Consider the following 20,278-nt stretch of genomic DNA (forward strand, 5'->3'; position numbering starts at 1 on the left):
AAACAAAATAAACATTAAAAAAATTTAAAAAAAAAGACTGGTAGGCATTTGAATAAATAGGCATGGCAGCAACAGTGATAAATTATGGGAGAGAGGAATCAAATTCTTGACACTCAGAAGGGTAGTGATTAGGAAAGAACTATAATGGGGTGACTTGGTGGTAATAAGGCCTGCCCTGCTTAGTGCAAAAAATGTCACAATAGTATTGACCATCTGCTATTTCAGAAAACTGAGTACACCTGTGATGAAACTACGAAAAATTAAATTGTTGAAGGAAATAATACATTTATATTTGTATTGATATTTTCTACATAGAGCATACTTTGTACTAATTCACACTCCCGCTAATTCTCTGAAGTCTTTGCTGAGGAATATTTAATCAGTTTGCTTTTTGTCAATTTGATAGAGAAAAATGGCTTTGATTTTAGTTTGAATTTAGCTTTCCATGAGTGAAATTTAGTATCTTTTCAAAGGTTTAAGATTCATTAAAAAAAAATTATTTTTGTTACGGTCCTTGTATGTTTCTAGTTGTGTCTTTATTCCAATTTTCTGATGGGGTTTAGGATATATTTCACTCATTTTCATAAACTCTTTAGAGAATACAGTCAGTTGGTAATACTTTGATTATTTTTATTCATTTCTAAATATTTTGTTTACTTTGGCAGTATTTTTTAAGTGCTTTAGAGTTTTCAGTAATACTAACAAAAATTGTTTTAAAAATTATAAAGATTATTTTATAAATACTTTGCCATTTTTCTAATACTACCATTATGTCAGATATATTCTTTTTAATTAAGTTGTTGACCCACCTAAAATTGTTTTTTTTTGTTTTTATTGAGACATAATTGACATACATTACATCGGTTTCAGATGTAAAAATAATGATTCAATATTTGTATATATTGTGAAATGATTACCACAATGAGTCTAGTTAACATCCGTCACCATACATAGTTACAAATTTTTTTTCTTGTGATAAGAACTTTTAAGATTTACTCTCTTAGCAACTTTCAAATATGGAATATAGTATTATCGACTATATTCTCCATACTATACATTATATCTCCATTACTAACTTATTTTAGCTAACATACAGTGTAGTATTGGTTTCAGGGGTAGACTCCAGTGATTCATCACTTACATACAACACCCAGTGCTCATCCTGACAAGTGCCCTTCACCCCATGCCCCCACCACCTCACCTCCAGCAACCTTCAGTTTGTTCTCTGTATTTAAGAGTCTCCTATGGTTTGCCTCCCTCTCTGTTTTTATTTTTCCTTCCCTTCTCCTATGTTCATCTGTTTTGTTTCTTAAATTCCACATATGGGTGAAATCATATGATATTTGTCTATCTCTGACTGGTTTATTTCACTTAGCATAATACACTCAAGTTCTATTCACATTGTTGCAAATGGCAAAATTTCATTCTTCTGTGCCAAGTAGTATTCCATTGTATATATACCACATCTTCTTTATCTAGTCATCAGTTAATGGGTATTTGGGTTCTTTCCATGATTTGGCTATTGTTGATAGTGCTGCTATAAACATTGGGGTGCATGTGCCCCTTGGAATCAGTGGTTTTGTATCCTTTGGATACATACCTAGAAGTGCAGTTGCTGGGTCATATGGTAGTTCTGTTTTTAATTTTTTGAGAAACCTCCATACTGTTTTCAAGACTGGCTGCACCAGTTTGCATTCCCACCAACAGCGTACAAGTATTCCTCTTTTTCCGCATCCTCGCCAAAATCAACAAAAACAGGTCAACACCATGACATATCATAGAGGTTAAACTTTGTGGAGTTTATTTCTTCTGTAGGGTTATCCAGATACCTGAAACACATTTCTTGAATGATCCGTCTTTTCGTTAACAACTCTTCTGAATTAAAAGATTCTTCCTAATCAGCAGTGTTTTTCAGTCTTTTTTTAGTGAAGAGTATGGGAAGTTGGGAAAAACAGGACAAACAAAACAAAAATAAAAACAAAACCAAGTATTCAAATAATGGCTGCCTCTTATAATTTGTTTAGACAAGAGAAAATTAATTAACCTCTTCCAACATCTGCTTTCTCTCCTTAAATTGCAGGTCGTGTTGGTTACCATTACTTCTTAACATGGTGAGGTCTAAATTAGATACCATTTTTATGAGCTGCTTTATACTTTGCATGTTGTAAACTTTTCAGGAGTGCTAGGTCTTGTTGTTTCACTAATTATGCTACCAGTGTACTGACCAGTAGGATCCCCAACAAGAAGACTCATCACTTGAGAACTTGATACAAGTGTAAAAATAGTGGCCTCAACCCAAACTGCTGCAAGTAAAGTTTGAGAAGCACTGTTCCACACCATTAGATTGAATTAATTGACAGCTACCTAAGGAAAGGAATCTATTTAGAAAGGAAAGGTACATGTAGTTCAAGGAGAAAGACTCTGTTACAAGTTGTAACCAAGTACCTAAAATGTTTTGCCTTCTTCACAATTTTGCCTAGGGTTACCGTGTTTACATCAGTGTTTCCACAAGGAGGATTTTCAGTCTGATGGAAAATGATCACAAAGATTGTATAGGAGTTGTAAGATGAACTAGCTCTATCTTTCCAGCAGGGTGGATAGCCAGATAAATGAGCCTCTGCATTAGCTGTTAATCTTAGGTAACTTAATTTGTGTTAGGTATCACTTGTCTCTTATTTACATGTCTAAATTTGTTCTCGGATTATACCTACTTTTTTTCCTGCTTGATTCTTTCTGTCTCCTAAACGTTCAGGGATTTACGTTTTAAATGTTGCGACTCAAGCATTTATGTATTTTAAAATGCATTCACTATAGTAGTAAAAGCTTACTTATATTTAATAAACAATAGAGCAATTTCAAACAATATAAATTGATGTCATCTTCTCCTTTTATACCTTATTACTGCGGCACAGTGACCTTTAAATTGCAGCTTTGGAGTTATGATGATGTAGATGGTGGGGTCAGTGATATAATTCTTAAGATGTTTAATATCAATTCTCCCCTTCAATGAGCAAACTCTATATTGGGAAATGAATAAAAGTAGAGTTCAAAGCATAAGTACAATGGCTCAGTCATACTAGTACTCATATGGTCAGTTGGCTAGTAGGTAATAGGCAGGAACAGATGATACTGGGGAAATTCAGATCTTCAGTTGTTGAACTGAATAACTCCCCAAATTCCAAATGTGACTGCTTCTAGAAAACCTGCATTTGTATTGATGATAAATCAACAAGTACATTTTTCTTATTCTTGTACAAACCAACATCAGGAATATTCTAATATTTGGAAAATCTGAAATACAGATTCAAAAACCTCACAGTATTAGAAGAACTTAAATTGAGAATTTGCTTTGTCTGCAAACATAGAAAAGCTATTAGGTTTAAGAATGTGATGGGAAATATATGATTAAAAACTTCATATATTGAGGTGTCTGGGTTGCTCAGTCAGCTGAGCATCCGACTTCAGCTCAGGTCCTAATCTTGTGGTTCGTGAGTTCAAGCCCCAAGCCAGACTCGCTGCTCTCAGCCTGTCAGAACAGAGCCCGCTCCAGATCCTCTGTCCCCCTGGTTTCTCTGCCCCTCCTCTGCTTGCCCTCTCTCTCTAAAAGAATAAAGAAAATACTAAAACAAACAAATAAATCTTCATATATTTAGATACATCTATATTCTAGCACTTAGATTATTAGATAGAATATAGCAGAATCTAAATAAATATTACATTATCTATCAATAATTTTCTATGGTTTTCATTTACTTATACAAGTTTAGTTGATACTAAACAATGAATGGTAGAAAGAAGATTGTGGTTAAGGCTGGTGTGCCCTTGAATAAATAACCATGGCAGTAGTCACAATGAGAAATGATGCTACAGAGGAAGGATTTGTTTTTCTGAAGTTTCACATTATCTTGCAACTTGAAAACTGTCTGTAACTTCAGAACACTTATACTGAGGCAAAACTGACTTGGAAAAATTAGTTTGTGGATGCTATCAACAACAGCAAATTAAAGTACAAAATGATCAAAGGGGCAGAAATTATCAAGTTAAAATAAGACAGTCTGACCTAGGCTAAAAACTGTTGCATCTGATTTTGAGGGTACATGACTAGGAGTTTTGAGGTTAAAATTAATGCCCTGACTTCTTTGGAAAAACTTCCTAAGAAATAGTATCGACTGCTAGAGAAAAAAGTAAAGTAGGTCATTGGTCAGGGAAAAAAAGATTTTTACAGAAACTGAACTGTAGTATGAGAACAGTCTCATTGGTCAATTTCAAGTTTAAAAAATTCTTCCAAAAAGATTGGATTTATCAATAATACTTAGGTTTTTTTTGTTTTGTTTTTGTTTATTCCCCCCCCCCCCCCGATGGATAGAGCTCTCTTTTGGGAGCCTGGCTAGAAATAATTGATATAACATGCCCTACTGACTAGAGAACTATAATAGAAACTTCTTATGAAATTAAAGAAGATATGATCTTTATCAACCTCTTGCATCAAGTTCAACATAAGATGTAGGAGGTTTTTATTCTTAAATAGCACTCTACCCCTCCAATAAGCAGTGATTTATACAAATGATTTAATGTGTCTGACTGCTTGACTCCTAGAAATAGAGTGCCAATAAAATCCATTACTTAAATTTTCATTAGTCTTTGACCATAGAACTGAAATTAATTTGCTCCAAGAGTACAAGATATAGTCTTTACATTTGATTCCATGTAATTTTGTCTTAGCATTTAATTATTCTTTTCAAATACATAGCAGTTAGATGAAAAATGTCTTGTTGATTCCCTTTAACGGTAAAATTCAGAGAAACTTGTGCTTGATGTGTAATTGAATCTTATTAAACTAAACATAGATAGTAAGAGGTTTTTTTTTGATTTTTAAAGCCAAGAAAATGAAGTTTTTTTTTTTAAAAAAAGCTTAAAACAAAATAGAAAGATGTCAGCTTTTTGGTTCTCTTTTGTTTCTTTCATCATATTTTGGTTACATAAGAATATAAATATCTGATTTAGTGTCAACTTCTCTTGAGATAAACTTTTCCACACTGAGAAAATAAAAGTAAAACAAACAAAAAACAATAAAAACCTGTAATATTTATTAATCACTTAACATTTAAAAATTCAGAGTTAGGTCTTAGAGGAAAGAGAACATCTCTTTGATATTTGATCACATAACTACTAAACCTATTCCTATTATATGCTCTCAAATAGAAATTAGCAAATATTATGCATTAAATGACTAGATTTGCCTTTTGAGAAAAAATACACTATTTAAAAAGTAGTTTTCACTAATTTGATTAAAAATAAATTTGTTGCCAAACGCATTTTTTTGTTTATTTTTGTCATTATTTGTTTGTTTTAGTTTGTATCTCCATATTAGTGGCTGTGGTCACAAAAGATTCCATTTCTGTAATATTGTTACTGATTACTCACACATTTTACATGAAAACAACATAAAACAATTTTCACATTCTCCTTTCTATTCAAGTTATATGAAAAAAATTTTTTATCAGATACTCTTTTTTATATCATTTCTTACAGGTTAATTAAAAATAGCTCTTTTCTCAAGATGTTTAAAATAGTCCCTTTTGTCTCAAACATTTTGCATAAAAAGATCTCCTAATTTATGTCTGTCATAGAAACAAAGTCTGGTGGTTGCAATGAGGCATTGACAATTTCCTTAGCAATAGCCTGAGTCAGCACCTACAGTAGACACTTGGTTGGTTTTACTACATGTAATAGTAGTCAAGTGTGAGTGTGTTCATTCACTGTGAGATCTTGCTAATATTTTTTTGCTTAATTTGGGAAACGTTCACCCAAACTGGTACTTGGCAGAAGGATGGAAGCTAATCTGGACTCAGGATCGGGGGACACGGTAGTTATCCCGTTGACACTGCCTTGGCCAGAAAGCAATATTACTGCTGCTTTTAAGATCATACTAAGCATGTCTACAGCAGCAAACACTCCCTGCACACAGAGCTCAAACCACTTACACTCTACATAAAAATCCAGAGATATATCAAATACCTATTCATACTTGATGCCTCTGCTGCCATAAAATAATACAGGATTATGATACACAGAATACTGAGAAAAAGTGAATAAAGACTTCTGAGAGGATATACCACTCGAATCATATTGAAAAACAAATATTAGTTATATCATGGTGAGAGGTGTTGTGAGGCAACAGCCTAACAAAGACACATAGATCAGAAAGATGGCGTGGGAATTGTAATGGAAGGTGATTAGGCTCTAAGACCATAAGTGATGAAGTGAGACTGACAATGTGGGCAGGTGTCAGAATGCAAAACTTGAAGGGAAGTCTCTGTTGGGTTAAGAAACTGAAATTTCACATGAGATAAGGGTTAACTGCAGAATTTTATTTGAAATGTGCCAGAATCAGATTTGTTTTTGAGGTGGCTAACTCAGCAGTTACAAGGAAAATCTATGATGAAAACCATAATGCAGGCAACAAAGAAAATTAAGCCTTTTTTTTAGTTATCCAATTAAGAAAAGTAAATTTCCTGATGTAGGACACTGAAAGAGGTATTAAGGTGCCTTGGATATAGAAAATTCTCAAAGATTGATTGGACTCTGTGAATATAATAGTGAGAAGAGTCCAACATAAGTGTCAGTTTTCTCTCCTGAATAACTGGATTGATGGAGGTATCTCCAATCAAGATATAGAGTAGGGAAAAGTTAAGAAGAAAATGTGAAAACTAGGTTTGTAAATGTTGATGATAAGGTGCACATGAAAAATCCAGATATAAATATCCAGAAGCCAATCAAATACATATGTCTGTGGTTCAGGAAATGGTTATGGGCTTGACTTCTGAATTGAGACATCAGTAGAGTGTAGGTGGTGGTTGAAACAAATGAGAATGGGTAAGATCACCTGAGAAAATATATTGCATAAGAACAGTGAGTTAAAAATAAAACCCTAAGTAATAGCATTATTTAATGGGTCATAAGAGAAAAAAGAATCTCATCAAGATAAATTGAGGAGTGAACCAAAAACATCTCAGGAGAAGGGAGATAGTTTGGGAACATTAATAGTCATGGGAGTAGAGATTTATTAAGTGAGCATTCACTAGTACAGCAGAGGACACAAGATAAAAAGTCCTGACAAATAGCATGTGATTTACAATATTAGGATGTTACTGTCAAACATATTAAACAGATGAAAACTCAATATAGTTGGCAGATGACTTACTGGGAAGTAAAGATGGGAAAGAGCATGTGTGTACTACTCTTTCAAGAAATTTGGAGAAAGGAAACAGGAGTAGATTGGATCTACAACTTAATGCAGCATCCAAGCAGAAAAATGAATTAATAATGGATGAACCAAGAGTGAGTAAGCATAAAACAGGAAAGACGATGGGCATATCAGAAAGATACAGGACCAATAGGGAGCTACAAATACAGAATCATTTTGTGAGATTTCTGAAAATAAAACCAAAGGCATATGCTCTATTCAGTTTATTTAAACTTTTGTATCTTTTATTTATGATGTCATATACCCACATAGCAGTTCTTGGAGGCAAACTCATCTACTGTATATTCATTCAGAGTTATAGTTTTGACCAATAAATCTAACCTTAATCAGAAATATAATGAAATAGAAAATGTATATTTAATTCTAATTATCTCTAAGCAATTCTTTGAAATGTGGAACAAGAAGAGACGAGCCATAAAAACGTGTTGGAAGAAAATTCACCCTTATCTTCCTTTATGGAATTCATAAGTTGGTGAGATGTTTTGCATCAAAAAATTAGTAGACTATTACTTGAGTTCATATAAATATTAAATAGACCTGCTGATATATTGTATTCAAGTTTGACTAGCAGCTTCACATCCCTTTTAGTCTTTCCACTCCTGGCTGCACTAACACCTGTTCTGCTCAATTCTGAAATAAAACGTACATCAGATTTTCTTAGTGGATTGTAAACATGTTCAAAGGCAGTCCAGGGTGAGGATGTGTGCATGGTGCAAATTGCTTTTTAATATTTCTAGACATATAAACCTCCCCCTAGCCATCCTCCTCACACAACTTCATATTAACCTAATGATCTGTCTATAACGAATTGTCGAACTGCATTTTGCTGCCAAACTGTTTTACAGTTAAGCTGTTGCTTTGTGCTTGCCCCTTTTTGTTCAGCCAAACAATTTGCGACTCAGATCCATGGCCCAGTAAAAAGTAATACACAGGGATTTGGAATGGATGTAATCATGTACACAGCAAGACAAATACCATCAATTTATTTCCAGTGTATTCCACTATGCATATTTTGTATTTAGTAGTAGAATTATAGCTTTATCGAGGAAACAAAATATAAAGAGATTTATTTTGTTGTTGCTTACCATTCAAAAATAATATTTGTGAGTATATCATGATAATTCACAAATATGTTGAATAGCATTTCTGTGTTCAAGAAATGTTTTAGAACTCTTAATTCTACTGTTGGATGAATAGCTTATAATTAAGGAATAATAATGTTTGCCATCTATGTACCCCAGATTTCATTTTCAACTTTAAGTGGCATTTGGCCACGGAAAGAATATAGTATTCCTCCTGTGAGAAGAAATACTATGAGCCACAGATGCAATGCTACAGTTGCACAGTAAAATATAGGCAATGAAATTACTTGCATTTTTTTCCAGTAGCCTTCAAAGTTTTATGAGTTTCTGATTCTTAAGAGCACTATAGCCATTCAATTATTATGCATTTCATTCATTATTACGTTAACTCCCTCTAGCTCTTAACCATCTAGAATTTCATATTAAATCGTGTTTAAGTTAACTGTTCTTTCCTTTTTATGTTTATTTTTGAGAGAGAGACAGAACGTGAGCAGGGGAGGGAGACACAGAATCTGAAGCAGCCTCCAGGCTCTGAACTGTCAGCACCAGAGCCCGATGTGGGGCCCGAACTCAGGAACCATGAGATCATGACCTGAGCTGAAGTTGAACACTTAACCAACTGAGCCACTCAGGCACCCCTAAGTTAACTATTATTACTTATGTTTAAAATTATTTTAACCCAGATTTGGATGCACATACAGTTTTCAGTTTCTTAAGGCTTTTAAAAAATATATTGTCCTTGAATTTTTCCCAATAATTATGACAAGATTGAATTGGCTGGTTATACTTTCATGATTTGGGTGATTTCTGAAAAGGCTTCTATCAGAAAATATAGTATCAATTTTCAGAGGGCTTGTTTCACTTATTTATTCCTTAGGTTGATACATTTTTAATGAGGGGTTAATTTGTTCTTGGCTCTGTGTTAAAACACATTTACTATTCTCAAGTTGCTAATTCTTTAAAAAGGTTCTTCCCCAGTGCTGAAACTCAAAACAGTATGGAAACCAATTTGACAATAAATTTCATATTAATAAAAAAAAAAAGAAAAGAAAAAAATGGCATGGAGACAGAAAAAAAAATGTGCCAACTTTAACATATATATGTGATAATGTGAATACAATACATAAGTAAAGCATTTAATTATAATCTTTTTTTTTTTTTTTTTGAGGAAGAGAGAGAGAACACACGTGAGCAGGGAAGGGGCAGAGAAGAGCAAGAGGGGAGAGAGAACCTTAAGTAGGCTCCACATCCAGCCCAGAGCCTGATACAGGGCTCAACTAGGAGATCATGATGACTTGAGCCAAAATCAAGAGTTGGATACATAACTGACTGAGCCACCCAAGTGCCCCAAATATAAAGAGATTTATTTTATGTTTTTAACTTTTCTCTATAAGCAGAAAGTGTTTTCAAGAGCCCTTTGTTTGACAACACCAAACTAATATTTCAATGAGTTTCCCCCTCATCAGTTGATTTTTTTTTCTGATTAACAAGTTAACGATTAATTTGCTAATCAGAAAATTCCACAACATTCCTTTATTTCTTTCCACTATTTTGTCTGTAACACTAACACTGTCGATAAATCTCCACTCATCAAACTTCCTTCTCTTCATACCTATAACCCTGAACTAACCTTTGATTTTTTTTTCTTTTTGTTCTCATTCATTTCCTCAGCCAGTTGGTCAGTCTGTGAATAACAAGAGATAATCAGAAATAAACAGTGGCCTCAAGGGATTCAAAGAAATATAATGCAATTTCCCAAAACTCTTTCTTTCTTTTTATTTAATGAGAAATGGCATCCATTTCCACACCTCAAATTCTTAAAGGCTCTCAAATACTTCTCTGTGGTTTCAAATTCTACCTGAAGTTCTAAGAGCCCCAACTCTTGACTTTTGACAAAAACACTGACTACTTGAGACATGAGTCATGGGCTAGGAACTTGCTGAAGCTTTAGTCAAATCCCATAGTATCTTAGTCCTCTTTTTCTCAGCCAAATAAAAGAGAATTTGGACTAGATTACCATTGAGATCGTTTATAAATCTAATATTCTATAATGCCACAACTGACTTCAACCTGAATGTCCCAAACATGTCATCTCCTTTCACTATAAATTAGTTTCCTCTCATAAATTCTCTGTCAGGTAAGATTGCCATGATTTTCATTATATATACAGTTTATCTCTTTCTTGTTCTTTCCTAATCATGAAATCTAACTTGTTGCCTGAATGAAGGAATCAGGGATTCTATCACCTTTATCATTTTGGGCATAATTCAAGATGTCATTCAAGAAAAAAAACAAAAAATATATTTATTGTGGGGCACCTGGGTGGCTCAGTCGGTTGGGCATCCGACTCTGACTCAGGTCATGATCTCACAGTTCGTGAGTTCGAGCCCCACGTCGGGCTCTGTGCTGACAGCTCAGAGCTTGGAGCCTGCTTTGGATTCTGTGTCTCCCTCTCTCTCTGCCCCTTCCCCACTCATGCTCTGTCTCTCTCTCTCAAAAATGAATAAATGTTAAAAAAATTTTTTAATATATTTATTGAGTGATATATATGAGGATTTCCAGATTAGAGTTGTATTTAATATGTTATAGTGTTCAAGGAATGAAAATTGGCTAATGGTTTCAGTTATCTCAGAAAAAAAAATTGGGGTGTTCAACTTTCCTAGGGTTATTTTAAGCATACAATTCTCTAACTTAGTATATATAAAATGAGTTTAAGTCTGGAAAGAAAGGCCTGATAAGAAATGGAGATGAAAAACAATGTAGAAGCAAGATACTGAAGGACTTTATATATCATATTAAGTGTTTTGAACTTTTTTTTAAAAGCAAGGTATACCCGGTGAACTAATTTACATTGAATTGTGATGATCATCTTCATTATAAAAGATCAAATTTTGCATCAACTAAAAATTGAATTGAAGAGAAATAACTGGAAGTAGAGGAACACTTATGAAATTTTGCTGAAACTTAGATATAAGATGATGAAAGCCTATCCAAGGCCAAGTTAGGAGAAGTAAACAAAAAGATATTACTGGAGAATTTAAGGATCTATAATTGACAGGGCATTTTTATACCAAATTTTATATAGGAAATAATGTAGACAAGAATCAAGGATGACAACAGTGTTATGGTTTAAGCAGTATTATGGTGGATTATTGTGCTTCTCACAGTATTGGGAAGTTGATGAAGAAGAGCTATTATTGGAGAAATAACTTGCTTGTAGATTTGAACTGTATATGTATGGTATGTGTAATATAGAACTGGAATAGGTAGCTGGCTGCAAGGTTGTTCTCCATGTCCACTCAAGACTTACAAAAGGGTATTACCTTGATTCCAAAACCAGAAAAGCCTTGCTACAAAGGAGAACCACAGACCAATTTCCCTGATGAACACGGATGCAATAATTCTCAACAAGATATTAGCCAACCGGGTACAGCAATACATTAAAAGAATTATTCACCATGACCAAGTGGGATTTATACCTGGGATGCAGGCCTGGTTAAATACCAACAAATCAATCAATGTGACACATCACATCAATAAAAGAAAGGACAAGAACCACATGATCCTCTCACAGATGCAGAGAAAGCATTTGACAAAATGCAACATCCTTTCTTGATAAAAACCCTCAAGACAGTAGACATAGAATGATCATATCTCAAGATCATCAAAGCCACATGTGAGAGATCCACCGCTAATATCATCCTCAATGGGGAAAACCTGAGAGCTTTCGCCCTAAGGTCAGGAATATGACAGGGATGTCCACTTTTGCCACTGTCACTCAACATAGTAGTGGAAGTCCTAGCCTCAGCAATCAGACAACACAAAGGAATAAGAGGCATCCAAATCAGCAAGGAGGAAGTTGAATTTTCACTCTTTGCACATGACATGATACTCTATAGGGAAAACCCAAAACATTCCACCAAAAAACTGTTAGAACTGATCTATGAACTCAGCAAAGTCACAGGATATAAAATCAATGCACAGAAATCAGTTGTGTTTCTATAGACCAATAATGAAGCAACAGAAAGAGAAACCAAGGAATTGATCCCATTTACAATCGCACCGAAAACCATAAAATACCTAGGAATACCTGACCAAAGAGGTGAAAAATCATATACTGAAAATTATAGAAAGCTTATGAAAAAAATTGAAAAACACACACCCAAAAGGAAAAATATTCCATGCTCATGGATTGGAAGAACAAATATTGTTACAATGTTGATCCTACCCAAAGCAACATACATATTCAATGCAATCCCTATCAAAATAATACCAGCATTCTTCACAGAGCTGGAACAAACAATCCTAAAATTTGTATGGAACCAGAAAAGTCCCCGAATAGCCAACGCAATCCTGAAAAAGAAAATCAAAGCTGGAGGTATCACAATCCTTGACTTTAAGATATATTACAAAGCTGTAATCATCAAGACAGTATGGTACTGGCATGAAAACAGACACTCAGATAATGGAACAGAATAGAGAACCTAGAAATGGACCCACAAACGTATGGCCAACTATCTTTGACAAAGCAAGAAAGAATATCCAATGGAATAAAGACAGTCTCTTTAGCAAATGACTGTAATACAGTTATTTAGCAAATAACCCAGTGGTTATTGGTGTTGGGAAAACTGGATAGTGACATGCAGAAGAATGAAACTGGACCACTTTCTTATACCATACACAAAAATAAAATCAAAATGGATGAAAGACCTAAACATAAGACAGAAAGTCATCAAAACCCTAGAGAAGAAAGCAGGGAACAACCTCTTTGACCTTGGCTGCTGCAACTTCTTACTCAACACGTCTCCAGGGGCAAGGGAAACAAAAGCAAAAATGAACTATTGGGACCTCATCAAGATAAAAACTTCTGCACAGCAAAAGAAACAATCAACAAAACTAAAAGGCAACTGACCGAATGGGAGAAGATATTTGCAAATGACATATCAGATAATGGGCTAGTATCCAAAATCTATAAAGAACTTCTCAAACTCAACGTCCAAAAAACAAATAACCCAGTGAAGTAATGGGCCAAAAACATGAATAGACACTTCTCCAAAGAAGACATTCCAGATGGCTAACAGACATATGAAAAAAATGTTCAACATCACTCACCCCCAGAGAAATACAAATCAAAACCACAATGAGATACCACCTGACACCAGTCAGAAAAGTTAAAATGAACAACTCAGGCAACAACACATGTTGGCAAGGATGCAGAGAAAGAGGATTTCTTTTGCACTGCTGGTGGCAATGCAAACTGGTGCGGCCACTCTGGAAAACAGTATGGAGGTTCCTCAAAAAATTAAAAAATAGAATTACCCTATGATCCAGCAATTGCACTCGTAGGTATTTATCCAAGGGATATACATATACAATTTCAGAGGGGCACATGGATCTCAATGTTTATAGCAGTGCTATTGACAATAGCCAAAGTAAGAAAAGAGCCCAAATGTCCATAGACAGATGAATGGATAAAGAAGATGTGGTATATATGTACAATGGAGTATTAGCAACCAAAAATAATGAAATCTTGCCATTTGCAACAACGTGGATCGAACTAGAGGGGATTATGCTAAGCGAAATTAGTCAGAGAAAGGCAAATATCATATGACTTCACTCAAATGTGGAACTTAAGATACAAAACAGATGAACATAAGGGAAGGGAAGCAAAAATAATATAAAAACAGGGAGGGGGACAAATCATAAGACACTCTTAAATATAGAGAACTCAGGGTTGCTGGAGGGGTTGTGGATGGGGGGGATGGGCTAAATGGGTGATGGACATTAAGAAGGGCACTTGTTGAGATGAGTACTGGGTGTTATACATACAGGATGAATCACTGGACTCTACTCCTGAAATCATTATTGTACTATATGCTAACTAACTTGGATGTAAATGAAAAAAAAGAAAAACCTGTAAACAAATAGTAAACTTTATTTAAAAAAAAAAAGTTACAAAAGGGCAAAGGAGAAGCCAAGTGGTCTGAATTGAGGCCCCCACCTCTACTTCAATAAGAAGAGCTGCATTTTTATCTGTTAGATTTCCACGAAGTTTTTCCTATGTACAAATGTTTCCAGGGCTTTAATAAAGTCAAATGAGATAACAAGTTGACAAGTTGTGACTTTCCTGCAAATATTAATATTTTCATATTAACAGAAGAAAGAATTTTTTTAAAAAATAAGTTCTTCAGAGAGTCTCATGGCTCAGTCAGTTGAGTATCCTGACTCTTAATTGTGGCTCAGGTCATGATCTCACCATCGAGGAATTGAGCCCTGCACTGGGCTCTGGAGTGGGTGTATCGTTTAAGATTGTCTCTCTCCCTCTCCCTCTGTCCTTCCCCTGCTCATGCTCTCTGTCAAAAAATAATAAATAAATAAATAAATTTTCTGACTTGTGATCCAATAATCTCAACTTTATCCACATATATTATGTTTTAGAGAACTAAAGATCTATACTTGAGTAGTATGATATAACTATAGAAATATGTCACTGACAGAAAATCTATGTCACAGATTGAGAAACTTTTTCTCTAAAGACTCAGGAAAGGTACAAACTTTCAGTTACAAAATAAATGTTTTGGGAAGGTAATATATGGCATGACAATTATAGTTAACAATACCACAATGCAACTTGTGGGAAAAAATATATATATGTATATATTTTTTTTACATCATGGATATGAGCCAAATTCTAAAAATCCCCTCCCCTTCCAATCCAATAATACCGCAATGAAACTTGCTGATAGAGTAAATCTTAAAAGTTCTCATCATAAGAAAAATAATTTTTAACTATGTGTGGTGAAGAGTGTTAACTCTACTTGCTGTGATGATCACATCATAGTATATACAAATGTAGAATCATTGTTGTCCACCTAAAACTAATATAATGTTACATGTAAATTATACCTCAATAAAATGTCAAATTATAGATATTTTAGATTTTTTCAAGCCAGGTGGTGTTTTCACAACTACTCAAATCTGCTGCTTGTAAAGCTTTTAAGGCATCCATAAAGAGTACACAAGTAGGGGCGTCTGGGTGGCTCAGTCAGTTAAGCAGCGGACTTCCACTCAGGTCATGATCTCACGTCCGTGAGTTCGAGCCCCGTGTCGGGCTCTGTGCTGACAGCTCGGAGCCTGGAGCCTGTTTCAGCTTCTGTGTCTCCCTCTCTCTGACCTTCCCCCATTCATGCTCTGTCTCTCTCTGTCTCAAAAATAAATAAACGTTAAAAAAAATTATAAAAAAAAAAAAGAGTACACAAGCAAATGGGTGTGGCTGTGTTCCAAAAAAAAAAAAAAATGTATCTACAGAAGTTTTTTATTCACCAGCAAGATTTGGCCCACAGACTAGTCTGCTGACCTGTATACTACGTAATTCATTGGCTATAGACTCCTAGAGACTGTAGGTCTCACTTGAGAGTATTTGAAGGTGATAAGAAGTACAAAAGAGATCTCTGCTCTAATCTCTAGAATACTAGAATGCAAAGTCATTTCAATATCACAAAAACAGGTCTGCTCTTTCAAAGAGGACAGCATATGTGATTAGAGAAAAAAAGGGTAATATTATATTTGCTACCCCAAATTTGTGACCATTATACTTCCTAATCCTAGAAAATCGCCTATCAGATTCCCTGAGAGGTATTAAAACCTTGGTTCACAATTCTTTGGAAGGATAAAGAGAGAATAAATGTCTATAAGCAATTAGTTTGAGAAAAAGGAAATAATGTATTCTTAATAGATAACTCAGACTCATACTCAATTCTTACATAGGAGTGGGATGAGAGAAATCATCTGTAATTGTACATTTCAGAAGAAATTTGTCTTGAATTCATGAAAATTAAAATTATTTTCAATACTCCAATGAAAGTACTGTGTGTTCTTTACCATGTACCGAAAGATTTAAGTATGTTTAGCCACGTAGTTCTTATTAAAATTCAGCACTTGGTACTTAGCATTCTCTTCTACTACAACAGAGCCATTATACAATGAAAAGAAATATGAGGAGGCTGAGGTATCTCTTCTACACATTTTTTTTTACGTTTTTTTTCTTGCCAGAGAAGTGATTCCTTGGACCTTCTTTATTTGGCTTGCTTGCTCTTTTCTGTTTCCTTTTCAGGACAGTGAATAATGTGTCAAAGTGTGAGGTGCATATGAATTGAACCCAAAAAAAGGAGAGTTATTATTAACATTCAATTGTTACATTGAGCATTGTATTTATTGGATTGGAAGGGGAGGGGATTTTTAGAATTTGGCTCATATCCATGATGTAAAAAAAATATACACACATATATATTTTTCCCACAATACTCTAATGTTCTAGACATTGTCTCAGGAATAAAAATGTGTCTTTTGTTGAAACAAAAAGACATCCTTCTAAATTCTCCCATTAAAAATAATCAATATGATTATTATTAAGACCAAAGATAAATTTAAAATGAAAATTGTATGTATGCCATCACTTAATTTAAGGAAATATATATCTTTGAAAGAATGGACAAATTATTTCTGCCCTCACTAAAAATGCTGTTTTGAAGATTAAAACTGTAGCAACTTTAGATATTTTTGTTCTTTTTTAGCAAGTAAGACAAAAATCACCACTGAAAAAGGAAAATGCTAAAACGTCCTCATTTATCACTTGTGAGGGTAAGGTGTATCCTACTGTTATTAAATGTTTAATGTAGCTGTTGGCAAGTGTGTATAATGAGCTTTGTTTCAAGTCTGGGACACTGTTAATATAACTCTTTCTCATTCACCTACTGCAAAGTGTGGAAATTGTCCCTACTCTTTCGAAAATTCATTACAGTATTATTTCCTTACAGTTAAGACCATTTGTGGCATACAGTGGTTTTGAGATTTGTTCAATTTTATTTGCTTTAAATGAAATGGACATTTTCCTTTGTTAAAGAAAATAAAACAGCCTCTAGTAAGTTTTGCTGGATTTAAGAAGACTTTGGTTATTAAAGGTCAAGAACATTGAAGGGTACTTCTTATTTGATAAAACTTTGTAGGACCTATTTAAGTCTAACAATTCCCTCCAATGGAATTATATGTTACTTTGTGTCTTATTAAATTCATTTATTTTATTTTCATCATCCTTAGAATCTCTTGATTTAATTCCTTCAAATGAATGCTGTTCCACCAATTCAACTTATACTCAGATGAAATTAACAAAATACATATTAAGATTTGTAATTGGGAAATGTTAATATGTAAACTTTTAAAGTAGTAAAATATTTTATAGTTATGTGCTTCAGATTAAAGATTCTCAAACTGTAGCATGTGTAAGTATAAATTATGTAGGTTATTTTTTTTAAAAAATCTAAGATATCACTCCAAAAGGTTTTTATTCAGGAGACTCAAAAAAAACATGCATTTTTATAAAGAAGTCCATGTGATTCTGATGCAAACGGTAAACCAACTGAACAGAGAAGCACACCTAAATAAAGCATTATAAGGAACCCGTTCTGAATATTAAGGACACAGCTATAAAACCTATGCAGAAAAACAGGGAGCAAGGTATTTGCATAAAATTTGTGCTGAATATAAAGGCAGTTTTGAAGAGAACACATATATCTCTTTTGTCAAAAATACATTTCTATTGTGATGTTATTATAACACTGATGTTATTACTTTCTAAAACACTTATTAGTAGGAAACAATTTTTTTAAAAATAGTGACCTGTTTTTTAAAGGAAACAAAAGAGAAAAAAATTTGATATTTGAAGTCAACATCCTAAATTAGATTTAACATAATGTCCAGACTTACTCTATATTGAAAATATATACCCTATAGTATATCTATATACTCCTATTGCATAATAGTCACTGGTATCACCTGCTAGAAGTGCAGTCTTTTTAAAAAAAAAAATGTTTATTTTTTTATTTTGGAGAGAGAGAGAGAGAGAGAGAGAGAGCGAGAGCGAGAGTGAGAGCATGCAAGCAGGGGAAGGGCAGAGAGGGAGACAGAGACTCCCAAGCAGGGTCTGTGACTGACAACACAGAGCCTGAGGCGTAGCTAGAACCCACAAACCTAGAGATTATGACCTGAACCAAAATCAAGAGTCAGATGCTCAGCCAACTGAGCCACCCAGGCACTGAAGTTCAGTCTTGATCCCACATTCCGGGCTTCTGATCTGGTAACTGATCAGACAAAGGACTTGCATTTTTATAATTCCATCCTATAATGTGGTCCTGATCCAATTGATTTATGTACCATATTCTGAGAACACTGATCAGGGTAAAAAGACTGGAAATGAGAAAATTAATCACAAAATACAATTGATTTGAACTGTACCAGACTAGCATTAGGACTATGTCCAAATCAAGAAGTAATTCAGTGGTTTCCACGTTAAGACACTCAAAGTTGCCTCGCTTATCCTATTAGGAAGAACTTTCTATCTATTTCTCAGATATATTTAAAGAGTGCTCAATAATTACTATAACATTTCTTGATATAAGAGCATAAGATTAAAATCACATTGCTTTTATTTAAAAACCTTACTCAAGATCTAGGGGAAATGTGAATGAAATGCAAATAAAAGTGGCGTGAGCCTAGTTAGAAAGAAGGAACACACCATATATGGTGTGTTATAAATTAATACTCTTTAGGTTTCAAGTAATACAAAGTCAATCAATATATTTGAGCAAAAAGGAATTCTACTATAAGTCAACAAGGTATCTTACAGACTCAAGGGAAGAAAAACAGCCAGACCTCACTAGGAAATCATGAGTTATATTCTGAATTTCTCATTCTTTCTCTCTAGAACTACATAATCTCACATACTCACATCAATTTCCACATTCACTTCTTACTTTGCCTTCTTCAGAATAAGCTTTCCCTCACTGTCCACATGAGTGAGTTGAAAATAGCCATTTGAAGCTCCTGTGTTGCCAAGTCTCTTCTTCCTTAATTTTTATTCTCTTAAGAATAATTTTTTGCACTCTTATGTGTATCCTGAGAAACTTAACAGAAACCCATAGGGGAGGGGAAGGAAAAAAAAAGAAGTTAGAGTGGGAGAGAGCCAAAGCATAAGAAACTCTTAAAAACAGAACTGAGGGTTGATGGGGGTGGGAGGGATGGGATGGTGGGTGATGGGTATTGAGGAGGGTACCTTTTGGGATGAGCACTGGGTGTTGTATGGAAACCAATTTGACAATAAATTTCATATATTGAAAAAAAAGAATAATTTTTTTTCAAATACAATTTTTAAAACATACTTTTAGGTTGTATTTTGAAAATATTTAAGTCAAATGTTTCTATAATCCTTCAGCCAGGATCCAATATTTATTCAAGAAACATTTAGAATCAATAATGCTCTTGACATTCATCATGAGTTTGGAAGAAAAAAAATACATGAATAATGTGCAGTCTAAAAGATAAAATCGAGTAGGAAAAGAAGCAAGCAATTCAATTAAATATCAGTTGCACAATATGAGAATCATGGCGTGTGTTCCTGAGTCTTTTTACAGAGTGAAATGAGACATTACAAAGAAGGCCATGTTTGAGAAGACATTTGAAGGATAAGTATGGGTTTTTCAGATGGACAAAACAGAAGAATATCTGAGGTAGAGGGGAGAGAATATATAAAGTCAAGCGGATATGAAATATCACAGTTTGTGAAGGGAAAGATAAATCTTGCACTGTGAAAAAAGGATGAGGTGTAAGTAAGAGAATAACAAGGAATTTGGTTAGATGAGAAGCCAAAAATGTATCATGAATCTATGAGATAAATCAGTAACTTGTGAGAATCATACATATCAGTCAACATCTTGTTTTCACATCTAGTATCCATTTTATCCTTTCCTGATGTACTACAATTTTCCTCAGGATATCTCATCTCCATACTCTGAGTCAAAGATTTGGTGAATATTCTTTGTATCCAGGCTCAGACGTGACTGAATGTTGGTCAATTAGAGCAAATATTTGCCAAACT

The sequence above is a fragment of the Felis catus genome, chromosome A1, assembly GCF_018350175.1.
Source record: "Felis catus isolate Fca126 chromosome A1, F.catus_Fca126_mat1.0, whole genome shotgun sequence".
Classification (NCBI taxonomy): Eukaryota; Metazoa; Chordata; class Mammalia; order Carnivora; family Felidae; genus Felis; species Felis catus.